Source organism: Chelonoidis abingdonii, chromosome 2 (genome assembly GCF_003597395.2).
Source record: "Chelonoidis abingdonii isolate Lonesome George chromosome 2, CheloAbing_2.0, whole genome shotgun sequence".
Taxonomy (NCBI): Eukaryota; Metazoa; Chordata; order Testudines; family Testudinidae; genus Chelonoidis; species Chelonoidis abingdonii.
Window position 1 is genome coordinate 263,087,754 of NC_133770.1, and position 15,171 is coordinate 263,102,924.

At 41.3% G+C, this 15,171-nt stretch overlaps 1 protein-coding gene across 1 annotated transcript in view; it reads right to left on the reverse strand.

Moving 5' to 3' along the window:
* Window positions 1-15,171, reverse strand: part of RNF19A (ring finger protein 19A, RBR E3 ubiquitin protein ligase) — a 108,039-nt gene that overhangs the window by 89,153 nt on the left and 3,715 nt on the right. Inside the window, 1 exon segment of the mRNA XM_032801541.2 lies at window positions 13,928-14,087. The gene's annotated coding sequence lies outside the window, so the exon portion shown is untranslated.

Sequence of the window (15,171 nt, forward strand, 5' to 3'; positions counted from 1 at the left end):
GAGGGGAGATCATTCTCTTGCCGGTAGACTCATACTTCTGAGTCTTGGGGGTCCTCCCAGGGAAAGTTGGGGAGGCCAGAGAGGGGGGTCCCCCTCCAAGGAATTTGGGGGAACCCAGGCTGATAGTAGCCTCAATACTATCTGGTGGCAGCGAAATAAGATCCAAGCTGGGTATAAGCTTGGGGAGGTTCACAGTAAGCACCCAGATTTTGTACGCTAAAGTCCAGATTTGGGACAGGCGCTTACCACAGACTGGGAGCCTGAATAGGGGAAGAAAGGAGAGTGGGCCTGGAATGAGAAAACTGTGGAGCTGAACTGGACTGATCTGAGGAAGAGAATGGATATGGAATGATGTGCTATGGATTTGAAAGAGGCAGGACTCTGACAGGGAAATGGTCAGAATAGCTCAAGCTTGGGAAGGGGGGGAAAATCAGGTCACAGGCGGTCACTAGTTGTGCATTTCTCATTTTTTAGGTGCCCAACTTGATATTGTGGGGTCTGATTTGCAGAAATGCTGAGCACTCACTGCTGCAGCTGACATCAGTGGGAGCTGAGCTTGAATATGAAGGGCTACATAATGTAAGTACTCTGAGGGAAAAAAATAAAATCAGGTCCTAGGTGTCCCAAACTGGGAACCTAAAATTATTGGATACTTTTTACCTTTATCTCTGTCCTCAGTTCCTCATCTGTAAAGTGAGGTTAACACTCCAAAGTAGTTTTAAGAAGACTAATGAACGTCTGTAAAGCATTTAGATACTATAGCGATGAGACCGAGGAAATTAAAAATTCTGTGTAGAGCGGTGTTTGAACAGTATGCCGCGAGTAAGGCATGGAACCACACACTGAACAAGAAGTAAACAAAATATTGACTAGCTTTTCATTAAATGTGTACTGAATGATTCAAGGGACCGGGGTGGGGAGGGTAAGAGGGTGGAGGGACCATAACTAAATGTAATTAAAGACTGACTACATACAGGTGAATGAATTAAGGATGCACAACCTTCCTTAATTCTGGCATTTGTTAACTTTTGACTTCTACAATTGACAACCTTAACAACATCCTTTCAAACACCACAATTAGATAAAGCCAAAAATTGGCCTGAGAGAGCCCTTGCCCTAACACACAGCAAGAGTGCATTCTTACATTGCAGTGCATTACAAACAGCTAAGCCGTAGTTCAACTGAAAATAGAGTCTTCTTTAGAGAGAACAAAAACAGTCGTACACCAAAGAAAGACAAAGTTCATATATTTTATAGAAATCAAAGTTCTTGCAAATACATACTAAATCTGGCTTTAGACAAAAAGTGGTTACCTACTTTAATGTAACACTTATTTGAGATGTGTTGCACATGTTCAACCCCCTGCAGGCATACGTGTGTGCCTCAGGCACAGTTGTCAAGAGAATTTTTTCCCTTAGCAGTACAGGTCCGGGTGGTTGAATTCCCTCCACCGATGTGCACCACTGAATGCGTGTATATGAGGGAAGTGCCACTCCGATCCTCCTCAGCTACTTCTTACCAGATAAACTCTAACAAAGTGGAGAAGGACAGTGAGTTGTGGAATGGACAAGTGTGTCATCTCTAAGAGCAACAGTATGCAAAGGCAGGTAACCGTTTTCATTTGAGTGATTCCACATCCATTCCACTGTAGGTGACTCTCATGCAGATTAATGTGGAGGCAGCCTCAGACTCTACCTCAACAGCAACGGTAGAACAACTTGTCTAAAACTAGCATTGTTCTGGACTGACAGAAAACAGCATAATGAGTAGCAAGGGTGTACTGATGACTAACCAGGTTGCTGCTCTTCAAGTGACTCAAACAAGTGTTTGCGCTAGAAACACTGTTGAAGCTGCTTGCACTCTAGTCGAATGAGCCAATGCTCTAAGGAGTGATATGTCATTAGCTAACTGGAAGCACCAACAAGAGGAAATCCCGGAGGAAATCCCAAGTTGAAACCAGTTTGCCTTTCATCCTGTCTGCAATTGCAACAATAACCACACTGAACACCTACATGGTCTGGTGTGGCCCAAATAGAAAACCCCTGCTCTTCTCACATCCAATGAATGAAGCTTCTGTTCATCAGGAAAGACATTGGTAAAGACGTTGCCTGATTAATGTGGAAATTGGAAGCCACCTTTGTAAAGAATTCTGGGTGAGGGCAAATGTAAATTTTATCCTTATGCAAAATTGGATAAGGAGGGTCTGAAACCAAGGCTCTCAGTTCACCCACTCTCCTTTCTGAGCTTATTGCTACCAAAACCACCACTTTCTTAGAGGGGTGAAGTAGGGAGCATGCCACAAGAGGTTCAAAGAGAGGCTCCATTATTTTGTTAGCTCAAGGTTGAGAACCCATGAGGAAACACGTTCTTGTATTGGAGGATATAGTTTCTACAACCCCTTTTAGAACTCTAATAATTATGGAGTTGGAAAAAAGTTATTTACTACCTACTCACAGGAAGGTGGAATGCCAAAATCGCTCCCAAATATACTTTAATGGAACTGTTAGACCTTGCTGTTTTAGGTGAAATAGATAATCCAAAATGTGGTTAATGGAAGCATGTACTGGAGACATACACTTCTCTGCTGAAACCAGATAAGTATGCCTAATTGAAGGCTGTCTGCTATTCAGAAGCAACTCCTGAAATGTTCTTCAAACCAGCGATTCCCAGTGGTGCTATCCAGGAATCAGTCATGCTGTCAAGTGGAGGGCTTGTAGGCTGGAATGGAGCAGACAGTCCTGAGAAATCTCATCTGAATGGGAGGGGTAGAGGAAGCCTCACTAATAATGCTAACAGAGTTGAGAACCAGGGTTGAGGCTATGCTGCTGCTGCTATATGTATGCAGCAAGCATGATCCTGCTTGCCCTTGAACAGGACTCTGGATGGTAATGGTACCAGAGGAAAGGCCACATACACCAGGAAATTCGATGGATGCTTTCCTGCTATTATGGATGAAGACCCAGTACTGTGACTCTCCTTGGGAGCAGAACTAGTGGCATTTTCTGTTGACCCTTGTTACAAACAGGTCCACTTGGGCAGTTCTCCACAGCTAGACGATGGATATGGCCACATCCAGATGAAATGGCCATTGAAGGCTCTCTTAAGCAATCTGCCAACTTATTCTGCTTATTACACAGAACTCCCAAGGCAGAATTGCCTTCTGGCACAGTTGGGAAGAATGCACCCCTCCCTGTTTGTGAACAGAGAATACAGAAAAACTATCTCCCTCCCCTAAACATGTGGGCAGAAGGCTGAGCAGGCTAGATGGGTAGCATATATAGTAGAACCTCAGAGTTACAAACTGACTGGTCAATCATAGACCTCATCTGGAACTGGAAATACGCAATCAGGCAGCAGCAGAGACCAAAAAAACCAAATACAGTACAGCACCAAGTTAAACGGCTAAAAAATAAAAGGAAAGTTTAAAGATGTATTTGAAAGGTAAGGAAACTTTCTGTGCTTGTTTTATTTAAATTAAGATGGTTAAAAGCAGCGTTTTTCTTCTACATAGTAAAGTTTCAAATCCGTATTAAGTCAATATTCAACTGTAAACTTTTGAAAGAACAACCATAACGCTTTGTTCAGAGTTACCAACAACCTCTATTCCTGAAGTGTTTGTAACTCTGAGACTAACAGAGTTATTTGGGCATAAGCTTTGTTAGTCTTTAAGGTGCTGCCAGACTCGTTGTTTTTGTGGATACAGACCAACACGGCTACCCCTCTGATACTTGTCACTCTGAGATTCTACTGTAGTTCCTAGATGTTTGTACTAGTCCTCAGATCCTGTGAGGGCAACATCCCTTGCACTTGTAGGGTTCTGATGTGTTTCCCCCCCAACCCCAACCCAAGACATGTAACCGATGTGAGTAATGGCTGCACAGAAAATAAGTGAACTCCTGTACAAACGTTCTGAGGACTTGTCCACCAGTTCAGAGAGGACAAAATTACCTCTAGAATGTGAAATAATCTGTTTAGACATTGACAATGGGGGGGGGGGGCATAGAATGAAGCTAGCCAATCCTGAAGCCTCCTGAGGCTCAGTTTGGTGTGTTGTGCCAGAGAGGTATATGCTGCCATCTACCCCAGAAGTCTGAGGCAAATGTGTACTGTAGTAATGGGATATGCTTTTAGATTCAATAAAAAAGAGTTTGGAGCACTTGGAATCTTCAATGGGGCAGAAACACTCCGGTCTGTATAGCACCGTGAGTGTTCCAATCCAGTAGGATTTGAGTCCAAATATGGAGGAAGTGGGATAGATAACTGGCAAAAGGTATGGGTAGGAACAGATCGGTCTGCAAGTACTGGTATGCGTCCTTGACAAGCCTGTCAAAATGCATGTTTATACTGTGCTGTTGGTCGAGAGGAACCTGACGTTGCATGATGGGGGCAGTGGTCACCTCCGGTAATTTCTGCACCTTTTTCTCAGCAGATCTTGGGGCCAGGGTATAAAACTCTTATATCTATGAGCCTATTAAGAGTGGAATAGTTCGTCTTCGTTGCTGATGTGTAAATTCCAAGGGATTTCAGTGCTACTTTTGAATCTTTTAGGCTATGCAGCTTATTGTCCATCTCTTCCTAAAAGAGAGAATGGACCCTCAAATGGCAAATCCTGGATGGTCTACTGTACTACAGGCCAGAGGCCAGAAGATTACAGCTATGAACACCACCTCATAGAAATAGCAGATGCCATGGAAAAAGCTCCAGAGTCTGGGGCATCCAAACTGTTTTGATGAGCTGTCCTTTATACCAACTTACTCTTCTCTACCAGAAAAGTGAACTGTTGCCTGAAATTCTCTTGTAGCCTATCTTTAAACTTCATGACGTGTTCCCATAGGGTGAAGTGGTTACAACTTAGGAGAGCTTGCTGATTAGCAATTCTTAGCTGCAGTCTTCTGTCAAAAAAAGTTTCTGGCCAAACAGGTCCAGCCTCTGACTCTTTACTCTTCAGAGTTGATGCGGGGAGACCCTGCCTCTCCTGCTGCTTAGCTGCTGCCACCACCCAAGAGACAAGGGGCAAGTGAAAGTAGAGATCTTTGAAACCCTTTGAAGGGCATAGTATCGCCTCTCTGTCTATTTCAATGTAGACAGTAGAAGGGGTCTGCCAAAGCATTTTAACTGGTTCCAGAATTGCTTAGTTAATCAGAAGCACCACTCAGGAGGGTCCTGCCGAAGCTACAATGTCAACTGGCTTGGGGGATTTCTGGTGGACCTCTTCTACTTGAATATTTAACTGAGTCACTTTAAGCACTTCTTTGTGAGCCCTGTAATCCTCTGGTGGTGAAAAAAAAATTGCTCATCATTTCTACAGACTCATCTGGAGATGAGGAAGGACACACACCAGGACACTGAGGCAATGATTGATCTGCCTCTTTCAGTGGAGCAGCTGTCTAAGCAACTGCCAGTTGCATGGTACCGGGTGTCTCAGAACCCGGTCTGAGGTGCTGATCAACTTGGTACACCCTCGAGGAAGTCAAGTCAGACTGGTGAGGAGAGGTTCTAGCAAGGGGAGGAACACCCCATAGTATCCAGAATGGTCACAGATGTGGTAGGCCCACTGAGTCCTGCAATCAATGGTGGAGCAGAACCTAGGTGGACAGGAGACAGGTAAACCAAACCCAGAGGTAGCAGTACCGGCCATATTAACTGCAGCTTGCCCTTGGAATATACTGGCCTCTTAGGTACCAGAAGTAGAATTGATATTGAATGTTCCTGTGGAGCTAGAGTATGGATTACAGTCAATGATACCATCTGAAACCCCTTCTGCACAGACGGGGACACTGGTACCGAAAGGTTAAGTAATTCTTTTATCAAAGCATATGCTTGTGCTGGCATAATACCAGAACTGAGTCTTGGGTCTCACAAATAGAAACTTCACAGGTTGGCCTCGATAGACCTGGCACAAGTTCTGGAGTTGATGAACCTCTCTTTGCAGCAGAGGAACACTCTGGGGAGAGCTTCCCCTCAGAGTCCCTCCCGGAGATCTTGCTTTTAGCTGGACTAGGTACCAGGTCTTTGTCAGATCTGTCTCTCTTCTTCGGTACTGGAGACACAGAATGCAGTGCTGAAGACACCTCAGGAGGCACACTCTGATCCAATAGTGCCATACTCTGAGTATGCTCTGACCTTAACAGCTCCGATGAAGGGCAAAGTGCCACCTCCATAAGGAGACAAAAGTTTTGCTGCTCTGTCTTTGAGTGAGCCTTAAACTCTCTGCAAATGTGATATTTTTCACTAATATGAGACACTCCCAGACAAAGTTCAGGCAGCTGAGGTGTGGGTCACTGACTGGCATCAGTCTGGCATACCAAGTCAACCAACAGGACTTGGACCTCAGAGAGCAAGGCATGGCTCCAATATTTAAAAAAAAAAAAATTGGGTAAAACCTCTGTCTAACTATTAAGTGAGAAACATACCATAGACAAAGAGTGAAGGAAATGAACTTGCAAGTCTGGAAGCACTTCAACAACAATCCCTGACAGTCAGTAGAAACCAAGTGGACTCACAGGCAGCTCTGTCCTCTTATACCAGCAGGCAGTGGTGCACAGTAGTGGAGGGCACTTGAGCAGCCCTGACAGGTACTGCTGAGGGAAAAAGTTCTCTGACAATTGTGCCAAAGGCATGCACACACCTACTATGGCATAGACGTGTGCAATTACTCTAAGAAGAATTATTGTTCAAAGCCATACTCTGATTAGCTAGTTTGGCCTTTCTGGTGATTTGAGAGTAATGTACCAACTACTGATGAATGCAACATTGGTACCGCTCATCACTGACAAATTAATTAAATGCAGATAACTGGAAGTCACTTAAAACATGGTTCATCTTCCAGTCACTCATCTCTCAGAGCTTCCTTGTCTAAGACAATTCTGATCAAGAAAAGTGTACACCTAGGAACAAGTTTAACTTCACATATCTGAGTCATCCCATTGAACTTGAAACAGATTATTTGCATGAGTGAAGTTCAGCATGTGCCTCAATCTTTTCAAGATTGAGTATCTCTAACTTCCACTGCCATATTGTCTACTGTATTGAAAACTGGAGCCCCCCAGCCCTGTTCCTTTTAGAATTCTAACAACTTCTCTCTGAAGATTTTTTTTAAAAGCATTGCAAAATTGGGGATTGAAAGGAAATTAAACATTACCATTAAATGATCAAAACTGTCTACTATATTTTTGACATACTTCAGTAACACTAAAACATGTCAAAAGGTATGTATTTCTTTATTACTGATGCACTGCTCTGGTGGTTGGCAGCAAAAACCGAGGCATGAATAGCCAAATAGAGCTAAATAAAGCATAACTGCAGTGAAGTCAACGAAGCTTTGCCAAAAGACAATAAGGCCTATAGAATATAGCTTGCTACAGTTTACTGCTTAGTTATCTATACATCTTCTCTATCATAATGGCACTACTTTCAGGCCTACTAAGCCCCCAGCAATGTTTGTCATCTAACGAAAAAAACCTAATCAGGGCTTTGAAAATGTACTGCAGTATTATTGCATGACCTTCCTTGCAAGGCTTTAGAAAACAGAAGATATGGCTTAAAAAGTACACTAGTCATACTGCAGGCAGTGAAAACAAAAAACACAAGTATTGTGGAGATCATGATTTGAATATGTTCTTGTCCTAGTTTTTTTTAATCAAATAATATTAATACCTTGCATCAGCAATATAGAAGAAACTTATATGCAGCAGTATAGCTGTTTTCTATGATCTGGCTAAACAAGTGCTGAAAAAGAGTTTTTGTTCTTCCTTCCTTAGTCAGGCAAGGTGCAGACTGTCCCAATGAAGATATTTTGAATTCCTGCAAGTCAGGGTGCATCCTTCTCTTTATTTCTCTTGAGTTTTCCATAGCTGAAAACCAATTAGTTAATCTATGACCTACTTTTTCCTGGAATGGTCACTTAATTGTTAATAGTGAAAAAACTCTATTCCTCCATTGAGACTAGGAGGCTTTCTTGTACTCTTACTCTGGTTGGATGTCTGCAATGGTGTCAGATCACAGAAGAGGTAGAAAGGTTCATTTTTCTGTGACTCACTGCCACCAGTGCAGATAAGAGTTGTGACTAGAAGTCCACCACACAAGAAAATGTAAACTTGGGCAGCAAAAGGGAGAACAAGCAAAGGTGGCGAGAACCACCACCAGTCAGGTAGGAATTCTGAGAAAGATTCTTGGCATCCAGTAACCAAATGCAGTACCAGTTTAGATGTGGACATTTAAGCCCACAGAGTTTTAGAAAATGGGGGAAGAATCACTAGGATGTCGCTTTGCACTGTTCATCTCTACATTCTCCTAGCCTTGGATGCATAGGATTGTTGAATAGGGAATCCTATACATTCCCAGGCACACCAGCACTTTCAGGATACATTTGGTTAGAGATAATCTGAAAATGTGGCAGCGCCATTTATGACCTTCAAATTGAATGAACAGGGCTTCTGACTTCCTGTGGAGACGTGATTTAGGCTTCTCCTAATATTAAAAAAATCAAACAAACATCTCACTATTTAATTTATAAAAGTAACAAAAGTAAACAGCTATATCCTTATGTGGAAGTGGGGGGAAAAGACCACTTTTGGTAGGAAGCTGATACAAGTGCAAAGTACTCCCTGGAGAAAAGTAATAAATAATTATTCCTAGCAACAAGATAAAGAATGAGTAATGATTTAGACCTTCTAGGGTGGGGTATTTGGCAAAGGACATGAGGATTCCTTTGTGGAAAAGAAATCTTCTTTGAGGATACGTTATGGTCACGATTAAAGAATTTAGCTTCCAGACTCAGATCTCACAGCTGAACTTGTTTGCAAATCAGCAAATCTACTGTGAAATTGTTGGCTCTGGAAACATGAAGAGCAGATGGGGAAAGGGAGGATACTGCTGCACAACTGACCAAAAGAACCAGTTTCCTGTTGGGCTTTACTCTTCAATCCCCTTGCCAATAGGGCTAGGCCACTACAGACATACCATCCATTCAAAGTCAGATGTCTCTGTGGTGCTATCTGTTTGGAAGACAGGACAACCAGCATTAGTATAGTTACTTAGAGAATGCTGATGAAGCAAAGGGCCTAGGTCATCCTGGTGCCTAAGTGGATTTCCAAACAGCCTGCTGGTTTCTGTTATAACATGCCAGCGGTCCAATTATAACCGAGAAGACACTTCTATCACGTATCACCGATCAGCCAGACATTTATCATTGAATGAGAGGGACTGTAAGAAGAGATCTTACTGATAGGAAAAGTTGCAGCATTTGAAGTCTGGACAGCGTACAGCACCAAATCCTCAAGTCTGAAAAGGTGACTTGAAGCTCTGGGGGACTGGCGCAGTTGAGGACCGAAACTATCTGGTTTGAATGGAACAGTTTATTCCACCCTCTTCATCAAGGGAAAAACATTTTTCCACTTTGATGTCTTATCAGAGTATTCAGGAAAAGATTTATTGCAAAAAGGATCAGTGAGCATTTTTCCTCACTCCCATTCCTGTTCACCACTAAGCTAATTAACTAGAATATACTGAAAGTTCTGCATCCTTCTTCTGCTCCTTCACAGAAAGGGAACTGGATGACCCAAGTGTCTAGGTAGGGCCCTATCGATATCTCCCCTTTTTGAAGGGCTACTACTGTCATCATCATGATCGTGGTTAAGGTTCTGCAGACTGATGAGTGTCTAAAGGGGAGGGAAGGAATAATAATAAAAAAAAAAACTACTGGTATACCATACTTTAGGTAACACTGGTGCTGTAACAGAAACCATGGACAGTAAACTTCCCTTAAGTTGATAGGCATTATAAAAGCCCATGTTCAGTAACCAATGTTCACGTGGTACAGAGTTTCCAGCCCGAACCTCTAGTCTTTAATAAAATAATCTATTTGAGGTTCACAACCATTATAATTCACCTTGAAAACTGTTTCTCCAAGAATTAAATAGGGTAAAGGTGGCTCCTAGGAACTATTCGTGTGTGCTGATGTCTTGGGAGCTTTGGCAATTAAGGAAGTTTTCCCTGTTTTGGGGAAAAAAAAAAAAAGTGTCAAATTCTGTAAAGTACCTTTTCATCAAAACTAGACAGCATCACTGACTTGAAATAATTTTTGCCCAGATTCCATCAAAAACAGCCAATCTACTCTCAATGAAATCATCTGATTAAGTGGTCCACTGCTAAAATTGATACTTATTTAAAAAAAAATTCCCAAAACTTGGTGTCACCGATGACTTGTGAAAAGGACAAAATAAGAGAATTCTACAGAAACAGCCTTGAGGGCATAGTTTAGTTCCTCCACAAAATATGTGGGACTGTTGAAGGGAAGGGCGATGAGCTTTAGCTTAAAAGAAAAGCTCCATCCCCCATGTGCCAGAAAATCCAGTGGACTACAAATGAGATGGCCATAACATTGTTTGGCAGCTAGAGAAAGTCCAGAGCTATGACAATTAACATATTAAAAGCCAGTAGGTGTTTTACAGAGCATTTTCTAGATTTAGATAAAATGAAGTGTATGTCCAGGAAGAACCACTTAGAAAATATACAGGAACCATCAGCTATGATAAGCAGAGCTGCAGCAAACTCATGATTCCTGATCATAGAATATCAGAGTTGGAAGGAACCTCAGGAGATTATCTAGTCCAACCCCCTGCTCAAAGCAGGACCAATCCCCAATTAAATCATCAAACCAATTTTTGCCCCATATCTCTAAAGCCCCCTCACAGGTTGAACTCACAACCCTGGGTTTAGCAGGCCAATGCTCAAATCACTGAGCTATCCCTCCATCCCTGATGGATTTTCAATTTTCCTTTTGAAACTTTTCTTCACCCTTCAATTTTCTTTTTGAAGACATGTTCTGTAAGGTTTGAAGTCTTTTTCTGCAGCTGCATTAGGACAGCAGAAGCCATGAGCCAAGAAGCAGAAAGTCTCATCCTCACATTCCATCTAAATTACATTAAAACAATGAAATATCAGGCTGTTAAGGCGGCACTCCTATCCCATTGGTACCCACCATCACCAGATAAAGAAACAAACCTTAAGGTATTTAAAGAAAATTTGATAGCATTCTGTCGGGCAAGGAACTACTTATCAAAGTTGTGAATTGTGAAATCTATAATTCTTTATTGTTTTATTTTTATGGTCCCTACTTCTCTGTTGTTTATCCGTATGGTTACTGTCTGGCTCTGATTGTTTCTGTCTGTTGCATAACTAATTTAGCAAGATTTATATCAGCTAAGGTGGTGGGGTATGATTGGACAAAGAATTGTTTCGTAACCGGCTAGGATTGGTTAAAAATACTGTTTTGTAGTACTTTAGTTTAAAATTATCGGCTAACGTATAGCTACGCAGGACTGAAGTTTAACTACATAAACTGGGGTCCAAAATGAAGTTCTTTGGAACCAACTCCAGGACACAACCCAAGATCAGAGCTGCCAAACCTCAACACCCTGCCAGCTATATCATGCAGAAGCTGGAGTTCCCAGATGACCTGATCCTGACTGGCCACTAGGAAAAGTTCATCTGCCTTATTGGGAGTGGTGAGCATTATATGCTTAGTGTGTGCATTCTGTTTTGGTAACTGTTAATAAATAGAAGCTAAGGATATTCCTGTGTAAGGTTCTTTCACTGGTAAAAGGCCCCACAAGTCCACAGAATACTATGCCTTGAGCCCTAGGAACTGAGTAAGGATGGCCCTGAGCCTTTGGAACAGGTTAATGGTAGGTTCCTTTTTCCCGGAGCCCTAGGAAGGGGGAGGGGGAGGGTGCCTAAAGTAACTAGTTACACCTTGAGCCCATGGAAGGGTAAAGGTGGGGTGCCCTAGAGTTTACAGGTAACACTTTAGGGATACACCGGCCTCCGGAGAGGGGATGTTCTAGAACATGAAGATGCACTTGTGTACACTTATTAGAATTCCTGTTAGCCACATTACACATATTTTAGCCAGGCATGCTTAAAAAACACCACAATTTTTACATCAAGAGATTTCCAGCATAAGGTAATAGCCAAGAGTTAAGTGAACCTGTAAAAGGATTTGTATGGATATTCATTCTTCTGGAAAAAAATCCTTTTATAGCTATTTTTAATTTGTAGAGTGCAGTGTTTTAGCTACTTGTCTAACAAGAGAGTAATAGTCCTGCAGCAGGCAATCCTCTGAGACGAATCCTTAGCTTATATATTAGAGGGAGGGTCACTGTAAACCAGGGATTGGCAACCTATGGCATGCATGCCAAAGGCGGCATGCAAGCTGATTTTCAGTGGCACTCACACTGCCCGGCTCCTGGCCACCAGTCCAGGCGTCTCTGCATTTTAATTTAATTTTAAAGGAAGATTCTTAAACATTTTAAAAATCTTATTTACTTTACATACAACAATAGTTTAGTTATATATCATAAACTTATAGAACGAGACCTTCTAAAAACATTAAAATGTACTACTGGCACATGAAACCTTACATTAGAGTGAATAAATGAAGACTCAGCACAGCACTTCTGAAAGGTTGCTGACCCCTGCTGTAAACTTTCCCATTCTTTGAAAAGGGCTGAAGGAATGGCAGCATTTTAGCCTTTTGAGTCCAAGAACAAACCTTTTAGTTGAAGGTGGGGTTTGAGACTTCCTTAGAAGTATATTGCACCTTCTGGGAACGTCAAGTAAAGGGATTAGAGTCAAAGTTCCACTTTGGTTGCTGGGAAAGCTTCATTCAGCTATGAAATCACACCAGCCCTCTCCTATCTCACATCCACCTGACGCTGCAAAGGATCGAGGTGGGATTTTTGCCCTTCCAATACCTCAGCTAAGGAATGTGTGGGCTCAGTGGCTTCTCTTAAGGAGCAGTCTGTGACATTACAGACATTGGGCTCAATGGGAAACTAATGAGGTTCCTTTGAACAGCAGCTTGAGTATAAATGCCACAAAATAGAGACTGTAATCAAGGCCTGTAACATACTATTTATATACAAATGCATTTATGATTCTCTTTGGAAGTCTTCTACTTCTTTCTTTTCGTTTCTGAGCCAAAAAATGAAAAAAGTGGTGCTTCACTAAAAGAAAAAAATATGCAGAGTGCTATTGAAACACCATTTTGAAAGTAAAAACTATGACAGTGCACAAGAACTGCCAAAAATACAAGTGAAACAGTTAGAGAGGGGAAAGTTACTGAAAAAAGAAAGACTGACCCCTCCAGACACACAAAAACTCTTCATTTAGATTGGCTGCTACCTCTCTGACAAGGAAAAACAGCGTGCATGTAATGGTGATAGGTGGTCACAGAAATTAGAATTTAGAAGTGATCAGATGAAAACAAAAATCAATTGACTAACATGTTACCACGGAATCGATATATGTACTACATCACTACAGAAAGTTAATGAAAATATCTGTCTGCTCAAAACAATGTTCAGAAGTTAAAGTTTTCAGTGAAAAGGGTTTACAGAGCACCAGAATTTAGTTACATTTTAATAATGTTGCTGATCTTCCCCTTCTGATAAGGAAAGTACTGAGGGTAGTGGCTATATGGGATCATAACTGTATTCTTTTTAGCAATGGTCTTTAGTTTGGAAGACCCTAGGTTAGGTCATTTATCTGTATTTGATAAGTGATTAGTACTTACATGGCTATTGATTTTTTTTCCATTTTTTTATTTTTAGTTTATTGTATGGCACAGAATAATGGAAATCTACAAATGAAACGAGATAGCCATATCTTTTGTGTTTTTCTTGAAAGTGTCCTCACTCAAGATTAATCATTCACACATACACACACACCATGGAAGACAGAGTATCAAGAAGGCAAATCGCATATAAATCTAATGAGTCAAAGAAAAAAAAAAAAGTCACTTTCTGCCACTAATTAGATGTACCGAAAAAAACTGTATTATATGAGGTATGTATGTAGCCTCTTAGTACAGAAAATAAACACATGTATCACAAGTCATTGAAAAACAAAATTTAAAGCGTCTTACCACCTTCTTGGTGGAAGTTTATCTCCACATGCAAGTCAGTTGTACTTAGCAATACAACATACAACACCATTCTTATCTTGAAGTTGTGCATGTGCATTGGTTCATCCACAGTTACACATCTTCCATCAGCTAATGCAGAAGTGACACTGGAAACTTACAGCTGGAATAAATGCAGAGGGAAAGGAAAATAGAAATTAGCTCCCTTATGAGTAAACAACCATAAACATGAACATTAGAGCTTGTCCTCTGAAGAACTTTTATAACCGTAAACAAGAATCAGCTTGAATCTTGGTTCCTATTACAGATTAGGAGTCAGACCAAACACCATGAGGGCAGAGGACTAGACTCTATGACCTCTCAAGTTCCCTTCCAGTCCTAGAGTCTATGAATCTTAAATTTTTTTTATTTTTTTATTTTTTGTTTTTAAGCGCTTGTGCGTTTAGGATCCTGTTTTAATTATTAAAAATTCGCCTCCAAAATCTGGTGACTTATCAACAGCATACTGCATTATAACTCAGGGTGCAAGTTAGAGAATGATTTCTGGACCTTTGACCAAGGGCCAGAGTAAATTAACAACATATCAGAGACAATACACTTGGGCATAAGAGGATATGGGTGCAAAAAGAAGTAGTTGCTGTACTTGAAAGCTCACAGCCCTTTGTCACTAGACTCAAAGCAAGATTTTTAGTATTAAGAAAGGATTCAGATGTCCTGCCTACAAAAGCATTGTGGTGAGCACCACAACAGGGTAAAAGTGGGGTTGGGGCGTGGATCACAAGATGTATGGTAGAGCAACCTACTTATTGGACAAATAAGATAGGAAGCACTCATAACATTTTGTTAACTCTAAGTGATTGGGCAACAAAATGGCAAATGAAATTTAATGTGGATAAATGTAAAGTAATGCACATTGGAAAAAATAACCCCAACTATACATACAACGTGATGGGGGCTAATTTAGCTATAACGAGTCAGGAAAAAGATCTTGGAGTCATCGTGGATAGTTCTCTGAAGATGTCCACGCAGTGTGCAGAAGCGGTCAAAAAAGCAAACAGGATGTTAGGAATCATTAAAAAGGGGATAGAAACTGAGAATATATTATTGCCCTTATATAAATTAATGGTACGGCCACATCTCGAATACTACGTACAGATATGGTCTCCTCATCTCAAAAAAGATGTACTGGCACTAGAAAAGGTTCAGAAAAGGGCAACTAAAATGATTAGGGGTTTGGAAAGGGTCCC